Below are 19,830 nucleotides of genomic sequence, written 5' to 3'. Positions count from 1 at the left end.
CTATTTAGTACTCTGCTATGTGATTGATGTCGAATATTTCATAAGAGGAGGCTTTAAAAGTTTTACAATAAACTGGTTTTCTAGGGAAGTGGGTGGAGTGTTCCGTGTAAATTGCAGAATAGAAACTAGTAAGAACCAATTGGAAGTGTTGTTTTAAAGTCACATGACTGCACATGCGTGTCTCGACTCCTGTACGCGATAGGTGGGTGCGCGCACCCGGTCGTGCACTATACGAAAGCGGCGAGAAAATATCAGCTAATATGCTCTTGAAGCTTGTTTTGGTGGAAAGAGTTAGTTCTGAAAAGAACTTTTTTTTTTTTTTTTTGGGAAACAAGTGTTCTGATGCTTGTGATTTCTTAAAGTTGCTACGACATTTTTCAGTATGTCATACTATCCAAATAAAGTGAAGAAATTTAACTTTTCTTGGAGCATTTATGACTCTCAATTATTTGTTTAATTAGAGTAAAGCTTTGCTCTCCGTATACAAGAAGTTCTCCACAGTTCATGCATTTCATGTGCACGTTCGCCAGATATGGTCTCAAGTCCATCTCAGCACTCGATGGAGATACAGGTCGTCCACCGGAAGATGTGTTGATTACTTCTGATGGTAATAGCGTGGCCTCCGTTTTTCTTGTCAAAGGTGGTCGCTCATTTTCATCAGATTCGGAAGATGAATGCGGAACGGTAGCCATTGTACCGAAGTCTTCGGGAAGATGTTCGACGTTGTTGTCTCTTGAGAGTAGAAAAGAAAGTGATGGAAGTGGGTGGAGTGCTGCGTGTAAATTCCAGAATAGAAACTACCAAGAACCAATTAGAAGTGTTGTTTAGAAGTCACATGACTTCACATGGGAGTGTCAGGTCCTGTACGCGATAGAAGGGTGCACGCACCCGGTCTCGCACTAAAATAAAGCGGCGAAAAAACATCTTATAATATGCTCTTGGAGCATGTTTTGGTGGAAAGAGTTAGTTCTGAAAAGAACTTTTTTTTTTTTTTTTTTTTTTTGGAAACAAGTGTTTTGATGCTTTTGATTTCTTAAAGTTGCTACGATAATTTCCAGTATGTCATACTATCCAAATAAAGTGAAGAAATTTAACTTTTCTTGGAGCATTTATGACTCTCAATTTTGTGTTTAATTAGAGTAAAGCTTTGCTCTCCGTATACAAGAAGTTCTCCACAGTTGTTGCATTTTATGTGCACCTTCGCCAGACATGGTTTCAAGTCCATTTCAGCACTCGATGAAGATACAGGTCGTCCACCGGAAGATGTGCTGATTACTTCTGATGGTAATAGCGTGGCCTCCGTTTTTCTTGTCAAAGGTGGTCGCTCATTTTCATCAGATTCAGAAGATGAATGCGGAACGGTAGCCATTGTACCGAAGTCTTCGGGAAGATGTTCGACGTTGTTGTCTCTTGAGAGTAGAAAAGAAAGTGATGGAAGTGGGTGGAGTGCTGCGTGTAAATTCCAGAATAGAAACTACCAAGAACCAATTAGAAGTGTTGTTTAGAAGTCACATGACTTCACATGCAAGTGTCAGGTCCTGTACGCGGTAGGAGGGTGCGCGCACCCGGTCTCGCACTAAAATAAAGCGGCGAAAAAATATCTTATAATATGCTCTTGGAGCACGTTTTGGTAGAAAGAGTTAGTTCTGAAAAGAACTTTTTTTTTTTTTTTGGGAAAGAAGTGTTATGATGCTTTCGATTTCTTAAAGTTGCTACTACATTTTTCAGTATGTAATAGTTTGAAAATGAAGTGAAGAAATTTATCTTTTCTTGGGGCATTTGTGACTGTCAATTTTGAGTTTAATAAGAACGAGGCTCTGCTCTCCATACAAAAGAATTTCTCCACACTTGTTGCATTTCATATGCACCTTCGCAAGATATGGTCTCAAGTCCATCTCAGCACTCGATGGAGATACAGGTCGTCCACCAGAAGATGTGCTGGCCACCTCTGATGGTAATAGCGTGGCCAGGGCTCTTGTCGATGCTTTTGCATAATGCTCAGGATGCCTTTGTTTAACATGCCGCTGCATGGTGTGTATAGAAAAGGAATATTTTTTATTTGGATTTCCCCTTGAGAGCTCCGAATTGCATATCGTGCAGGTTACTTTTGGCGCATTCACTTTCTTTTGATCTTCAGGATAAGTGAAAAATTGCCAAATGAAAGATTCCTTTTTTCTTCTTAACGGTTCAGAATCGGAAGATGAATGCGGTAGGGCAGCCATTTCAGCAAAGTGTTCCGGAAGATGCTCGACGTTGTTGTCTCTTGAGAGTAGAAAAGAAAGTGATGGAAGTGGGTGGAGTGCTTCGTGTAAATTCCAGAACAGAAACTACTAATAACCAATTGGAAGTTTTGTTTTCAAGTCACATGACTTTACATGCGCTTCTCAGGACGTGTAGGCGGTGACACTATCTAGTTACAAACGTAATTACATACTTAGGAACTAGCATTCAAAAAAACTATGAAATTCACTGAAAAAACCATAGGTTTTACACACGTTATAGTTAGGAAGTAGCATTTGAAAAACCTATGAAATTCACTGAAAAAAACATAGGTTTGACACCAGTTATAGCTAGCTGGAAATTTTACTGACATAAAACCAATGAAATTCCACGTTATAGTTAGTTGGACTCACTATAACTTGCGCGTGTAATGCACTGCTGATAACATTACATATTACATCACTCATGACATGGTCAGTGACATCACTTATGACACCATCCAGTGAATGTGTGTCTTTCTAAAAAATAAATATGTTTTATATATGTATATGTAAAGGTCGAGGGAAGAATAAATGTTTAAATTATTGTCTTAATGAATGTTTTTTTCAAAAAGAAATGATTGGATAACTGGCTTATTAAGTGTACCTTAGTGAATACATATATTAGCGAGTAATGTTTAAATATTTAAATATATGTATCAGTGTTTCACTTTGTGAATAACTGGCTGCATGGATTGATGAGTACCTACATGTGTAGGTATTTGGGTTCTTAGATGTTTTTTTTAGTATCAGTATGAGTGTTTCTATGGTTTTATGGGGGTATTACTAATCACATAGTTGCATGAATGACTAACTCTCTCTTTGTATGTGTTTAGAAGACACCATATGTGCAGGACTGTATGGGTGGTTGAGTGTGTATAGTTTTATATGCAAATAAATGGATGTTCAATAGTTTATTTGCATGTGTGAGTATGTGTGTGAGTAACTTTTGGATGATTGTCGGTGTGTAACAGGATGTATAGGTGTATCACTACATATGATGAGTGAGTATATGTATGAGTGACTATATAGAACTGTTGGTGAATGAGAGAATGTGTATATAGATGGTGGAATTACTGAATTGGTTGTTGTAACTGGTATGGGTATCTCCATTTTTTTTAAAATGTTAATTTCTATTTTCCAATATGTGTTTTAAGGGTTACATTACACTTAAAGGAGGTCTGTCATCAGTGATGTCATAAGTGATGTCACTGACCATGTCATGAGTGATGTAATATGTAATGTCATCAGCAGTGCATTACACGCGCAAGTTATAGTGAGTCCAACTAACTATAACGTGGAATTTCATTGGTTTTATGTCAGTAAAATTTCCAGCTAACTATAACTGGTGTCAAACCTATGGTTTTTTCAGTGAATTTCATAGGTTTTTCAAATGCTACTTCCTAACTATAACGTGTGTAAAACCTATGGTTTTTTCAGTGAATATATATATATATATATATATATATATATATATATATATATATATATATATATATATATATATATATATATATATATATATATATATATATATATTACCTACTGGCGGTCGCCAGTGGGTAGTTATAGTTAGGACCTATTTTCCAGAGGAAATCCACAATATTCTATTTGGAATAACTTTGGCGCTGGTTGATGAATCTTTGCGAAAATTTTCAAAACTAATGGCCAGCTCTCGTCCGCTCCTATCTTGAAAGCCTTGGGGTGATTCGTGTAGTGGGGGCCAAGAAAAAAGGGTGGCCCCAAAACGTGTTTTTCCCATGCAATTTTCCATAGGAACATTTAGCCGCAGCAACAGCCCAAACTGCTGAACGGAATTACACCAAATTTGGCAAAGAGGTAGTCCTAAGTTCTGACTCGTGCCTTTTGCTTAAATGGTGTAAATCCATTCAGTAGTTCCTGAGAACATCACATTTAAGAGTACATATATATCTATGGCCGTGCAGGATCCGTGCCGCCTAAGCGCACCATGCTGTGCACGAGCTGCATTCTAATTGGCTGTCAACACTCCAAATCAGGAAGTGTTGGCAGCCATCCTCAGTAGAATCGAGGCACAAGAAACCCAAGAAACAAGCGCGAGAAACGCAAAAAAGGGACAGGGTAGAAACACCCTGACCCCTAGGCCTGCTCAGGGGGTCCCACAACGACCCCCTGGCCCCCCCCCCAATTTTTTATTTTTTTTAAATCTGCAAAATCCGTGCAGGGTGAGTGGATCTTGCCAATGAAAAAAAAAACAAAGCTCGAACTCCCGTGCTATATTACTTATTAGTCCCAGGGGGGCAAAATCCTGGGGGCAATTAAATAGTAAAATGGGGGGCCCAAAGGACCCCCCCAGTCCCAGGGACCACCACCCCGTGGCTTTATTATAAATTGTGCTGGGGGGCTCATAGCCCCCCAGCCCCGGGGACTGCCACCCCCTAGGCTTTCATCAAAACTGATTGGGGGGGCTCGAAGGCCCCGAAAACCCCAGTGACCGCCACCCCCTGGGGCTTATTTTTTTAAATAAAAAAACCTGTGTGTGGGGCTTGAGCCCTCCACAGGCTCTGGGGACTACCACCTCCCCAGGGCAATACATTTTTTATTTGGGGGTCCGTTGTGGACCCCTGAGCCCCGGGGACCACCACCCTGGGGCTTTTCAAATGGTGGCCCCCCTCCTGGAGCACTTGATGGCCCTGGGGACTTCCACCCCCTAGGGCCGGCTCCTGCAGTGTCCCGGGGTGGCCACCCCCTGGACACTGCCATTTGCAATGACAGGGCGGGAGCCTCGCGGCTCCACTAGCCTTGTCCCCATTTTAAAATGCTCCACAGGGCATGTTTGCACACATGTCACCTCAGGCCCGCCCCCTTCTTTTAGCATTGTGCAAACGTGCCCTGTGGTGCATTTAAAGTTGAGGAAATAATTCCTCTTCAATCTTGAAGGTCCCTGGGGGCCAACTAGCCCACAAGGTACCTCTAGTATGAGCCAGGAAGCTGAGTTGTAGAGAGGTGTTCTGAGGCCACTCCCCTTTTTACACCTCTCTGCAACGCAGCTCTGTGGCACTTAATGGAGGTAGCTGTTGGGCTAGTTGCACCCCAGGGACTCTCAGAACTCAGAATTCAAGGGGAGTTAATCCCCCAACTTAAAACGCGCCACTGGCGCATTTGCACAGTGGTGAAGGGAGGTGGCGGGGCCTGAGTTCACATGTGTGCAAACACTCCCTGTGGCACAGTTTAAGTTGGGGAATTAATTCCTTGTCAATCCTGACGGTCCCTGGGGGCCAACTAGCCCACCAGGTACTTCCAGTAAGCGCCACAGAGCTGCGTTGCAGAGTGTTGTTAAAAGGGTCGTGGTCTCTGAACACCTCTCTGCAACGCAACTCTGTGGCGCTTACTGGAGGTACCTAGTGGGCTAGTTTGACCCTACGGACCCTTAGGATTGAAGGGGACTTAATCTCTCAACTTAGAATGGTGACAGGGCGTCTTTACACATTGGTGAAGGGAGGGGACGGGGCCTGACGTGATGTGTGCAAACACGCCCTGTGACGAGTTTTAAGTTGGGGACAAAACCTGAGGCACCATGGGGGCCAAGTAGCCCACCAGGTGCTTCCAGGAAGTGCCACTGCGCTGAGTTGCAGAGAGGTGGTACAGGCCGTGCCCCTCTTTATATTTCTCTGCTACGCAGCTCTGTGGCGCTTATTAGATGTACTACGAATTCCGATTTACCTTAGACAAAGGATTTGTGGCACATATCAGTCACAAGAGTCAGTGATGGCAGCGGCCATTTTGTAATGTACATTGTTAATGCAAATCACGTCAAGAGAGCAGCACATTGTGTGACTTGAAGTTACATTGACAGTAGTCTATTCAAGAATAGATAAACATTATTCTCAAAAAACATGCGCAACCAATAATAGTCAGTGTTGTTGGACTAGTGTCCGATATCAAGTATATGGTCCCTGTATATATATATGAGGAAAGCATTTGAAATTACACTGGATAACCTCAAAAGAGCTTCTAAAGGAAGGCACTACTGTCAATATTATCTCCAAGTGACATAATCACCATGATCACATTAACCAATGCTATTAAACAATTTTTAAAGGGACTTGACAAATATGACAACAATTATGTCTAAATTGGGCCTAAATGTCTGGCTAGCAAAGGTAAGTGACACATCTTATCATCCACAAGTGTATGCGACATTGACCGCAACCGCAGTTTGTGATTTGCGATAAGCACTGGCTTCTACTTAGTTTATAGTGCAGTGGTACTCTTGTCTACAGTGGCATCAGGAGCTGCCGTTCTCAGGCGGGAAAAAATCTGTGCTTTAACAGCAGCTTTTGGGGAACCAAGGGCCAAGGTGCCAAGCAATCGCCAGCAACACGTGAATGCTCAACTTCATAGCACAGTGAAAACTACAACATCTCCTAATTTAAATAATCATGGAAGTCGAAAACAAAATACGCATACCGGCGCAAACATTATTTGCACGAGCACCTGGAAAATGACAATTTATAGGAGTAAATTGCAACCAAGACCACTCATTGAATACCAAACTCAAAAGGTACAAAAAACTTAAGAATCAGGAAACATCTAAATGGTGGGAGGCAATCTACCTCCAGGACTATGTGGACAAACAAATGGTACTGTGTGGACGCAGAATATACATTACTCCATCACATGAATCCCCCAATCTGTTTATGCTAGAAGAATGGGCGGAGAATGTGGCCACAATTTCAAAAACTTGCTATGCACACTTATTAAATATGCATGGGACAACAGAGGCAAAATCATGAAAGAAATAGCCAAAATTGAAAATGAACTTAAACAAAGCAACGATCAAGAGAACATTAAAAAATATAAAGACAATCTGAAGGGAAGACTTGTGAAACATGAGGAGGATATTAAACTCCGTAAGCAAAGACATTTACATCAAGACTGTGTTGATTATGATAATGGGAGCAAAAAGAAACTCCCTCGTGACCTTTAAACACTTTGCAACTGGTTATATAACCTCTTATATCACAGGCATACAACAAACCACATATTGACTTTTTTGATGTATTTATTTATTATATTTTAAAGTCTTTTTCTCATTTCTTTATGTCATTTTTCTGGATGTAAAAAATGATTCAATATACATCACAGAAATTTCTTTAAATACATTTCCAAAAGTTCAGTTATAAATACATAAAAAAGCATATATCTTAAAAGTGAGACAATTCTAATAACCCAGGTAGAGAACCACATACATACACACTTAATCACACATCCTAAACTTGCACAACTCCAATACAAAAAAAAACATCCTGTTGTTTTGCATCCGTTGTCCAGTATACAACCAAAAAGGGTTGGATCTAAATAGAAAAATGGCTGACGCGTTTCAGTGGAAAAACAGCAATGGAGACCACCTTCATCAGGACCCACCAGAGGCAATTCAATAGAGGGTCTCTAAACCTGGAGTTTGTGTCTGAAAAGAATTGTACAAAAAAGGGTTTACAGGTATGCCCATATTACTTTCGAATACCATTTGAAACAACAACAGTGTGGACCAACCACTATAAAAATACATTCTACACTGTGTGCTACCTTATAACCCAAAAAATGTGTGATAGTACATCAATTACTAAAAACAAAGGGGGAGGGAGGCACAAAATAGAGGGTGGGAAAAAGGTGTCTAAGGAAAGCCTGAATGCCACCAGCTCTCTTAATATCTACCTCTATTCTAAATTGTAGTTATGTCAATACACTAGCTCGATCCCTCTTCATAGGATCACAGATCAGCTTACAGCTGTGGACTACAGCCTTTTCAGTCTTCATTTCGATGGGTAGAGACAAATATTATGAACCACCCTACAATAATAAGGATTTACCTTGCTCATCATGTATGGTAACTATTAAAAATATCTTGGGCATAAACCAAGTCACAGTCAGAATTACCTCAATAATCTCCGTCCAAGAAGAACAGTCAAATATTTTTTTTTCCTTTTCCTAAACTCCTTTTGCTGCAACCTTGGTAGAGTTACACAAAGTGAACTAAAAATAATATAATGACAATTATATAACTTATTCCCTGCTGACATCATTTCCTCTACATTCCGGTACCCCGAGATAGAACCTATCCTTAGTTACCTTGCTAATTCATGCAGAATGAACTCAGTGAGTGCTATTCTCATGTTGCTTTCAGCAGAACCCGGTTTCCCTTTGATCTGAGAAAATGACAAATCTGTAGGTGGACAAAAACATACAATTCTAGTCCTCCCTAGATAGATTTTATAATAAAAAACCTAGTGGCCCGCTATAGTGAAAGAAATGACTTACTTCGTACTACTATTCATAAATCATACAGTTCTTGGATTTTAGCTCTTCAATTGCGGCAACTCTGGTATAATTGATTACGTTGTCACCTGATAATGTGTCTGTTGAATAAGAAGGCACCTCCTGCACATTATAAACAATGCCTCCCTTGCTGCATTTTCTAAAGTACCACCTGTTATACAAAATGCCAAGGGCATGACGCTTCAAATATATTTATCATAAAAGGTCATCTATTATGTAACATGTGACACATAGTCACGTCGCGCAGTAAGAATCCTGCAAGCATACTCTTTGAATCTAAATGCTGTACATCTCCATACGCAAAGCTAAGAAGAATATTAACTCTCCGCATGGCCATAACCCATTGTAGCGAACAGTGCGATGCATCTGCCACATTTTGTTAAAGTGTATCCGCCACATTGAAGAAATGTTTACCTTTCTGCATAGTCGGCACAGTACAATACGTGGCCGCGTTAGGTATTACCCAAACCAACCACAAAATAACATAACCGCACTCGGTCTACCAATTTATAAGTTGCTCCCACTACATAAAAGCGAAGTACGCATGATAACTTACTATGTTTAGGTGATCAGTATTCCTCCCAGGGACCGTAATATCCAACCGCAGTGAGAATCTGCGCCATTTTTAAATACGTGCAACTCACCGCCATAATACACAGCACCTGTGCAAAAAGCCAGGTAGATCCTCACTAGTACTTCCGGTGGCTTCCATCACACCCTTGAGAAGCATAAAAAATGGACTATGCATACTGTCGCCATCTTTAGAGGATGCATCCATAGTAACAAAGTTGAAACACCAATAAGTACACTGGCTACCATCGCATCCTTAATAAGCATAGAGAGCGGACTAAGACTACTGCCGCCATCTTGAGAGGGTACCTCGACACAAGCTAAACATAATTCACCGCATTACAGCTCCATCGCGAACAATTCTACATCCTGAATAACGTCAAAACAAGTTAAATAACACTCCCTGTTAAAAACAAAATCAATCAGGATGTGCATGTCATTCTCTCTGAGATAAATACAAAGCTACACTAGAATGAATAGAACTCCATTCAAACCACCCAGAGAACCCTTGTTAAACCTAATAAGTCACCAAGCTACCCACACTCAGCCACAGATTACCAATGGCTCGACCACAGCCAATGTACATACTTTACCACAAACAATATATGGCCGGCAACAAGGGATCATGGATTTACATAACATCTATAAGATTGCAAATGCTAAAATTATTTCATTAAACACAGATGCTACCCAGGGCAAGAAATTTGCTGGTAGAACCGAGAAAACAACAATGATCCCGTAGCTTAAGCATGTCCAGTATGAATCATAAAATTTAGTTTTATTCCTTTGTGAAGGGTCTACCCTGCCTACCAGGGACACTTAATCACTTGATTCCCAAATGCTAGTTAATAGCTATGCTGGCTGTTGGTGCAAAACAGCATAACCTATACCAACTAAAGAATACCACGAACAATAAGGGGACCACTAAACCCTCTTTCATAAGTGAGGCTACCATCCGGCTGTTGCCCACTACCTCAGAACAATTACCAGGGATTTGTAATCATCCATTGTATTTCCTCATTCAATCCCTGTTTCACAGAATCTAGGAAAAATATCCAAAAACACTCGCGCCTTTTACGAGCGATATCCATGGGAGTACCTGTCATCCCTTTCACATTTTCCAAGATGCACCAACGTGCATCATTCTCAGAGTGATGCTTTTCGTGGAAATGATTCATAAGTGGGGCTTCCATCTGGCCATTGCGTATAGCAGATTTGTGTTCGCTGTAGCAAACTCTAAACTCGCGTGATGTTTCGCCAACATACACCATGCTGCATGGGCAAATAATGCAATAAATAATATTTTTGCTCCGGCAATTGGTGAGGTCTTTAAGTTTGATCTGCTTGCTTTGATGGACATAGAGGTCAGTAACTATAGCTGTATCGCACGCATGGCAGCAACCACATCTATGATTACCCAACATTAGAGGTAACCCTGTAATGGTTGTTTGCCCTATCCTATCTGACATCCTAGGCCTGGTATGTACTAGAATATCACGTAGATTGTGATTCCTGCGAAATGCTACCAATGGTTGTTCAAGGTTTAAATCCTCTTCTCCTGAGTTGACTATTTTCCAATTTTTCTGGATGATATTTTTCAACTTGAAATTGTACGGGGAATGATTAACCACACACACAACCTGTTCTTTCGTAGTGCGGCTGTTACCTTCTAGTAGGGCATCCCTATTATAATATTTCGCCCTCTTATAGGCATGGAGGACTAACCGTTTAGGGTAGCCTCTGGCCAAAAGCCTAGATTTTAATGCATCGCCATGTCTATGAAAATCTGTCATATTGGTACAGTTTCTTCGAATGCGAAGAAACTCCCCAAATGGAATTGAATCCTTCTGGATATTCGGGTGGTAACTTTGGTACTGAAGAATTGTGGGGCATATTATTATGGGATTTATCTCCGCTTTTTTGGCTTTAAAAGCCAAGAAAGCATAGATAAAATTATCTCCCTATCAGCAACAGGGTGCTAACACGCAAATTTGCATGTTAGCACCCTTTTTCTCTACGCTTCCCCTTGCATCCCTAATGAGATGCAAAGGGGGCGTTCCAGAGAAAAATAATAGGAGAAATGTTGTTAAGCGACATTTCTCCTATTATCAAGGATTTCGCTAACCCTGTTAGTGATAAAAAAAAGCAGCGCTAACCGCGGTTAGCACTGCTTTTTTTACACCTGGTATTTTCCTGGCTTAGCCATGATATCCTATGGAAGGTGGATATCATGGCTAAGTTTGTGAGCCCCTATCATCAAGCTAACTCCCAACTTCGAGAGATTATCGTTGGTTTTCCAGCGATAATCTCTCAATTGGCAGTTAGCGCGAGGATTTTTAACACTACTGAGATAAACCTTGCTAATAGCAAGTTATCTCTGCGATAATTTCCGGTGATGCTTATCGTTAAAAAATGTGTTGCTAAGCATCGTTAGCGGTAAATATCGCTAAACGTTGGTAATATGCCCCTGTGTTCTTTGCTGTTGGCTTGCAAAACAAGCTCACTTCCAATACTGCGTTGGCCCCTAAAATCACAATATCAAGAAATTCTACACTCTGTGTACTGATATTGGCAGTGAATGTCAGATTAGGGTCACTGGCATTCAGCCAAAGCACATATTCTTTCAGGGAGTCACTGTCTCCTCTCCAAATGAAGAAAATATTGTCAATGAAGCGTCTCCACGTAATGACATTGTCAAAAAATGGAGCCACTTCATTGAAGATATTTTTCCTCTCCCACTCATCCATATAAATATTAGCGACACTATGAGCACAGGAAGCTCCCATGCTCGGCCCTTGATTTGCTGAAGCAATGATCCATTAAACTCAAAAAAACTGTTAAACAAAACTATCTCCAGGCACTTCAGTACAAATCCATCCGGTCTGTCTCCTGGGGTCCTAGAGAGAAGGTCAGCCACAGATTGCAACGCTTGACACTGAGGGATGTTGGTATAAAGTGCCTCAATGTCAAGCGTTACCAATATCTCAGTCTGGGCATTGAACGGCATACCTTCCAATTTAGAGATAATGTCACCTGTGTCACGGATGAAGGAAACATACGTCCGAGTGAGTGGGCACAGGAATTCATCCACGTATTTCGACAAAGGCTCTGTGCTGGAACCAATCGTCGATATAATAGGGCGCATAGGTGGATCCGTTACACACTTGTGTGTTTTGGGGATTATGAGAATGGGTGAATCTTGATGCACAGTGATAAATATGTGTAACCAAAAAACACCAGAGCAGGAACAACCAATATCAACCACCGCGAAAGAGGATTCACCGAATATGATCAATACTAGTGATTCTGATACAGATGTCAGAGTCAATACAGCAAGTATCTCCTCTGACATCGAAATGATAACAAGACTGGCCACTTTTTTAGATGAGTTCCAGGTATTAAAGAAAAGTTGATAAACAGGAAAGACAACCCCCACAGCAATACCACCACCCAGGGGGTGAGGAAGAGGTCAGGAATGAGGAAGAGGTAAGGGCGTAGCAAACAAAGGTGACTCAAATGAAAACACAGGTCTAAGAAATTCAGAGCTCATGGGAACTAAGCGAGGTGACTCCAAGAAAACACAACAATGATGGACAGTGTGATGGTAAATAAAACTATTGTTAATCTCACATCATGATCACTTTCCCAACTTGAGAAAACAACACTTTGTTTAGGATTAACTTTTTTGCCCAACGGAACTCTTTAATTATGCTGACACACTTGTTGACATTTTTAAATTCATAAGGAAACCAAAGTTAAAAAAGTGGCACACTCTGAAGAGTAACAGACCTCCAGATGACAGTGGGATGAATTCAGATGTATCAGCACAACAACTTCCTACGGTTGGCAATGCAAATATGCTACAGATCATGCATGATCTGGAACGTTCATCAATGGTAGATAATAAAGAGGTCCCCATTTGTAATCTGAACTACATTATTAGTGACAAAGCTGCATGTACTGCCTTCAAACCACGTTCCGTATTCTACCCAAATCTTCCTCACAATTGTATTGATACTTTTCATGATGTTGTTACTAAAGAACTTGTAAAAAAACACAGAAATGCTACAAGAAATGCCACTGGTTACAACTTGTCAAGCAAACAAATAAACATTATTGTATCTCTATCTCAAGATAATAACATTGTAATTCGCCCATCTGATAAAGTTGGGAATATAGTGTTGTGGAGTAGACAAATGTATATTGATGAGGTCCGCAGATAATTAAATGATGATAGATTTTACTGTCCATGCAATACAACTACTTACAATGCTAGCATCACTTCGACTTGGGAAAAACTTGCAGAGTGGCAACAGTCTGGAATCATCACATGGCATGAGTTCTGCTTTATGAAAAAACATTATCCTAAATTGCTCATTCTTTATCTTTACCTCATTCTTTATCTCCTCCCAAAAATTGATAAGCGCCCCACGGTCACCGCAGGGAGACCCTTAGCATCATCAGTAGGAAATGTATGTCAATACATCTCAAAGTATGTTGACCACTTCTTAAGAGAATATGTCATACTGTTACCATCTTATGTCAGGGACTTCTTGAATAAATTAGATGCCATCACATGGGAAGAAGGATACACCCTCATCACCCTGGACATGAACTCACTTTATGCCTTCATTGATCATGTCCAGGGTATTGAGGCATGCATATATTTCTTGAGTGCTAAAAATATTAACTATCTAGAACACGCTTGATTGCTTGCTGAAATGATGATGTTATGCTTAATCAATAACAACTTTATGTTAAATGGGGAGCTTTACAGGCACGTGCAAGGTACAGCAATGGGTACGTGCTTCACACCTAGCTTTGCAAACCTCTTCTTAGGCAAATGGGAGGAGGAAATTCAGAATGAGGTACTACTTCAATCTGATTTTGGAAAAGTGGCAGCTTGGCACAGCTACATCGAGGACTTATTTATTGTTTAGAAGGGTAGTGAATTTGATGCACTAACTTTATCAAAAAATTGAACAACAATAAATACAATATTGTGTTGACCCAAAATATAAGCAAAAACTGTTTTGAGTTCCTTGATATCAGGATTTAAGTCAGGGAGGGTAAGCTTATTACTAGCTTGTACCGCAAAGAAACCTCCTTCATGCCCTCAGCGGCCACCCAGATACCCTTAAAAGGAGCATTCCATATGGGGAGCTACTGAGGGCTAGGAGAAAAAAAAAGGACGCCATCCTAGTTCCCAATTTAAGTGATAGACCTATGGTCATCTATAGAAAGGGCAGAAGTCTGCAAGATATTCTAGTCAAAGGAGTCATTACTGAATCCCATAAGGCCAACACGCACAATCTAAAAGGCTTTTTTCCTTGCGGGCATTGCAAAGCTTGCAAATTTAGCCAACTAGTCAAAGAATGTAAAATTCCTGGTTGCAACAAGAATAGGAGCATAACACAGTTCCTTACTTGTAGCGGCAGCTTTGTTATCCACATCTTAGAATGTCCATTCAGGCTGCGATATGTGGGCAGCTCGACCTTTATGGTCAAGAAAAGAGTCCAGAAAAATCTTAGGGCCATTAGTAACAAAGGCCTGCACTACCCCATTGCCAAACACTTCCAGGAACATCGCCAATCCAACAACTCTCTTCTTCGCTTTTTTGCCATAGAGCAGATAAACTTGGGACACAGAGGTGGCAATAGGGAATTAGCATTAAGGAAAAAAATTATCTAAATAGATACTCAAGCTAGAAACTAGATTCCCTGGAGCCCTTAATCTGGACGAAGAATTAGCACCACATTTGCATGAGGATTGATTAATATTTGCCATCTACGTCTCTCCATGCTACTATTTACTGTTCTCTACTTCTTAATTGAATATTATTTTAACTGTATATATTTATCAGCAATTAATTATTCCTGTAAGAGATGTAGTTATGAACAATGTATTTACTGTTCTTTTGTCTTGACCTTTTCACAGGAGGAAAGGAAGGAACCCACCACACAGTATGAACACTTCACGGGTTCCCTACCTTTGCACTGATATTAAGATGATTTCTAGGAAAAACAAGGAAACCCTCAAGGCAATTAAGTGACTTGGGTAATAGTTATGCATACGAACACTGAATAATAATTATACATGCGAACACTGGAGTGCATAGACTGTTTGTTTTAAGCTTTAGAGAATTTTCATTTGATAAGCTACACTTGTCTTGCCTGAAATGTCCTTGTGTGTTTTGTATATGTCATTTTCATTGTAGGATACAGGATTGTGTCTCACTATATTGTTGTTCATGATTATGTGTTTGGATTTATTACATTAGTAAAGTGATTGTCCAGCTGGACTCTCTGAATATAGTTTTGATTCTATTCTATATTTATCCTGCGTAAATCTAACTGTTCAGGGACCAGTGTTCGTATGTATAACTGATATTATGATGAGACATTTTAATTCCAATTTACTTCAATTTACTATTGGTTCCGTTCAGTTTTTAATTTATTCTGTTGTTGTTTTCCTATGTCTTTAAAACCATTGCTCACTAGCACTTGACTAACAGTAACCACTTGGCGCAACGATTTTTCACATGGTCTAGGCATGTCTGTACGGTTTCGAGTGGTAACGTAAGCCGCCCTATCAGACAAATTCCATATGTTTATTGGTGTACAATATTAAGATGACTGAGCCATTTGACGCTATTATTGATCTAGGCCATCTGTCTCTCTGGTTACACAGGCACTAGTCCGTCAGTACTGTATCAGATATGTCACTTACCTATGCTAGCCAGACATTTTAGGTACAATTTAGACATAACTGTTGTCACATTTGTCAAGACCCTTTATAAATTGTCTAATAGCCTTAGTTAATATGTTCTTAGTGATTAATGCCACTTGGCAATAATATCGACTATAGCGCCTTCCTTTAGAAGTTCTTTGTAGAAGCTCTTTTGAGGTTATCCATCGTAATTTCAAATGCTGTCCTCATATATATACAGGTACCGTATACTTGAAATCGGACACTAGACTGACAATACTGTTTATCATTGGTTGCTCTTGTTTTTTAGAATAATGCATATCTATTCTTGAATAGCCTACTGTCAATGTGACTACAAGTCACACAATGTGCTACTTTCTTGAAGTGATTTGCGTAAACAATGTACATTACAAAATGGCTGCTGCCATCACTGACTCTTGTGAATGATATGTACCACAAGTCCTGTGTCGATGGTGTTGTTTATTTATGCACGTATTTCCATATGGCTCAGCGTGTGATCAAGACATTAATTTGTCGAAATGCATAACGTTTAAGAAATAAAGAGCTTTTCTACCTAAAGTACAAGGATTTTCGAGAACGCGCTTTATTTCAAAGCTACTTGGATTATGAGGTCCAGTTTCAATTCTACAGGCACTGCACACCACCTGGCTACGGGCTGGATTCCGGAAGGACCCGCTTTCATTGATGAATATTTATATATAATATACATGTATATATATTACGTACTGGCAAAGACGTAGTCCTCAGTTCAGACTCATGCCTTTTTCCTAAATGGTGTAAATCCGTACAGTAGTTACTGTGAAAATCACATTTAAAAGTACATATATATATATGGCCGCGCAGGATCCACGCATCCTAAGTGCACCCAGCCGTGCACAAGCTGTATTCTAATTGGCTGTCAACACTCCAAATCAGGAAGTGTTGGCAGCCATCGCAAAAAGGGGGCAGGGTAGAAACACCCTGACCCCATAGGCCTGTTCAGGGGGTCCCACAAGGACCCCCTGGCAAAAACACAAAATCCACGCAGGATGTGTGGACCCTGCTGATCAAAAAAAACAAAGCAAAGCGCAGGCTCCCGCGCTTCAATGCTAATTAGCCCCCGGGGGGGCAAATCCCAGGGGCATTATCAAAAACTAATGTGGGGGGGCCCAATCCTGCCAACACTGCCCCGGGGACTGCCACCCCCGGGGGCTTATTAGTTTACTGTTGGAGCCCCAGGGACTTCCACCCCAGGGGCTTTATTTTTAAATTATTCGTAACCTGTGTGGGGGGCACACGCCTCAGGGGTCCATGAAGGACCCCCCAGCCCTGGGGACGACCACCCCCTGGGCTTTGAAGATGGTGGGAGTGGGCCCCCCTCCTGGAGCCATTGATGCCCCTTGGGACCGCCACCCCCCACGGCCTGCTCCTACAGTGTCCCGGGGTGCCAACCCCCGAGACACTGTAGTTTGCTATGGCAGGGCGGAGCCTCGCAGATCCCACCCTGCCATAGCAAACTGCTTTGCTATTTGGAAGAGAGAGCAGAAAACCTGATAGCAAAGCAGATTGTTTTTCCACAGGGGGAGCAGCATGTTAGCTGCTCCCGGTGTGGAAAAGCAATGCCGGCTCCCGCAGGATGCGGGGAGCCGTCTGGGACCGTGGGGGGATTGAGGACCCCCCACGATCCCCAATGAAGAGGGCCAGCTCTGGGGGATAGGGTCCCCAGGGCTACAAGTGGCCCACAAGTCCCCTCCCCAAATGTATTTAAATAAAAAATAAATACATTAAAAAATGGCCGGCCCCGGGGAATGGGATACCTGGGGCCAAAAATGGCCTAAGGAGAGGGGCAAGGCAGCCCACAGAGGGGCAAGGTAGCCCTCCTCCTAGATGTTATTATTTATTTATTTTTTTAAAGGGCCATACCCCGGGGGATGGGGTTCCCGGGGCCGAGTATGGCCTCTGGAAGGGGGCCACGCAGCCCCCTTCCAGAATATTACCCAAAAAAAAAATTAGGGGCAAAATATTAGGAAAAGAAGGGGGCCCACACAGCTCTTCTTCTTAAACCTAAAAAAGAAGAAAAGGACTGGTATTGTGCCAGAGGCCACGCCCCCTACCAGTATTACTCTGCAAACACGCCCCTGGTGCGTTTGCAGAGAGGGAAAGAATTCCCCTTGCATACTGGGGTCCCTGGGGGCCAACTAGCCCACCAGGAACATCCAGTATGTGCCAAGGGACTGCATTGCAGAGAGGTGTTCTGAGGCCACGCCTCTTTTTACCCCTTCCTACAATGCAGCTCTGTGGCGCTTACTGGAGGTAGCTGGTGGGCTAGTTGCACCCCAGGGACCCTCAGTATTCAAGGGGAGTTAATCCCCCAACTTAAAACGTGCCACGGGACGCATCTGCACACGGGGTGAAGGGAGGGGGTAGGCCTAAGTTCACATGTGTGCAAAAACACCTGAGGCGTGTTTTAGGTTGGGGAATTAATTCCTTGTTAATCCTGAGGGTCCCTCGGGGCCAACTAGCCCAACAGGTACCTTCAGTAAGCACCACGGAGCTGCATTGCAGAGTGTTGTAAAAAGGGGCTGGCTTCTGAACACCTCTCTGCAACGCAGCCCCCTGGCGCATACTGGAAGTATCTGGTGGGCTACTTGGCCCCCAGGGACCCACAGGATTGAGGAGGAATGAATTCTCTAACTTAAAGTGCGCCACAGGGTGTGTTTGCAGACATGTCACCTCAGGCCACTACTGATGGTCCCTGAAGGCCAAATAGCCCAACAGGTATCTCCAGTATGCGCCAGGGAGCTGCGTTGCAGACCGTTGTTCAAAGGCCATGTCCCTTTTAACACCTCTCTGCAACGCAGCTTGTTGGTTCTTATTGGAGGTACCTAAGGGGCTACTTTGACTTTAGGGACCCTTAGGATTGAAGAGGACTTAATCTCTCAACTTAGAATGGCCAAAGGTGATGTGTGCAAACGCGCCCTATGGTGCGTTTTAAGTTAGGGAATTATTTCCACTTCAATCATGAGAGACTATGGGGGCCAACTAGCCCACCAGGTGCTTCCAGGAAGCGCCACTGTGCTGCGTTGCAGAGAGGTGGTGGAGGCTGTGCCCGTTTTTACATCTCACTGTTACGCAGCTCTGTGGCGCTTACTGGATGTACCTAGTGTGCTAGTTGGACTCTATTGGCCCTCTGGATTGAAGGGGAGTTATTTCCACAAATTAAAACACTCTAAAGGGCGTGTTTGCACAGTCGTGAAGGGAGGGGATGGTGTAGGAAAGTGGCTCTATATATACTGGATCAAAGTGAAATCAGCCGAACTACGAATTCTAATTTACTCACCTGTTATCAGGAGAGACCCCAGTGCTGCATCTTTGAGCTCAGTACTGATCCTGAGCAGAGGTGGTACCTGACATATTACATCACTCATGACATGGTCAGTGACATCACTCATGACATCACTGATGACACCATCCTTGTGACAGAGTGACAGACCTCCTTTCAGACCTCCTTTCAGTGCAATGTAACCCTTGAAACACATATTCAAAAATAGACATTAACATTTTCAAAAAAATGGAGATACCCATACCAGTTACAACAACCAATTCAGTAATTCCACCATCTATATACACATCCACTCATTCACCAACAGTTCTATATAGTCACTCATACATATACTCACTCATCATATGTAGTGATACACCTATACATCCTGTTACACACCGACAGTCATCCAAAAGTTGCTCACACACATACTCACACATGCAAATAAACTATTGAACATCCATTTATTTGCATATACAACTATGCACACACTACCACCTTACTTCTAAGGAAACTTATACATACTTACTCTCTTAAACAATCACTTATACAAACACATACTTATTTAAACAGTAACTCTTACAATCTCTCACTCTCACATATACTCACTTATATTCATCAATACTCACATATACTAGATTAAAACATATGTTG

This window comes from Lissotriton vulgaris, chromosome 4_1 (genome assembly GCF_964263255.1).
Source record: "Lissotriton vulgaris chromosome 4_1, aLisVul1.2, whole genome shotgun sequence".
In the NCBI taxonomy this organism is placed as follows: Eukaryota; Metazoa; Chordata; class Amphibia; order Caudata; family Salamandridae; genus Lissotriton; species Lissotriton vulgaris.
This window is presented reverse-complemented; position numbering follows the sequence as displayed.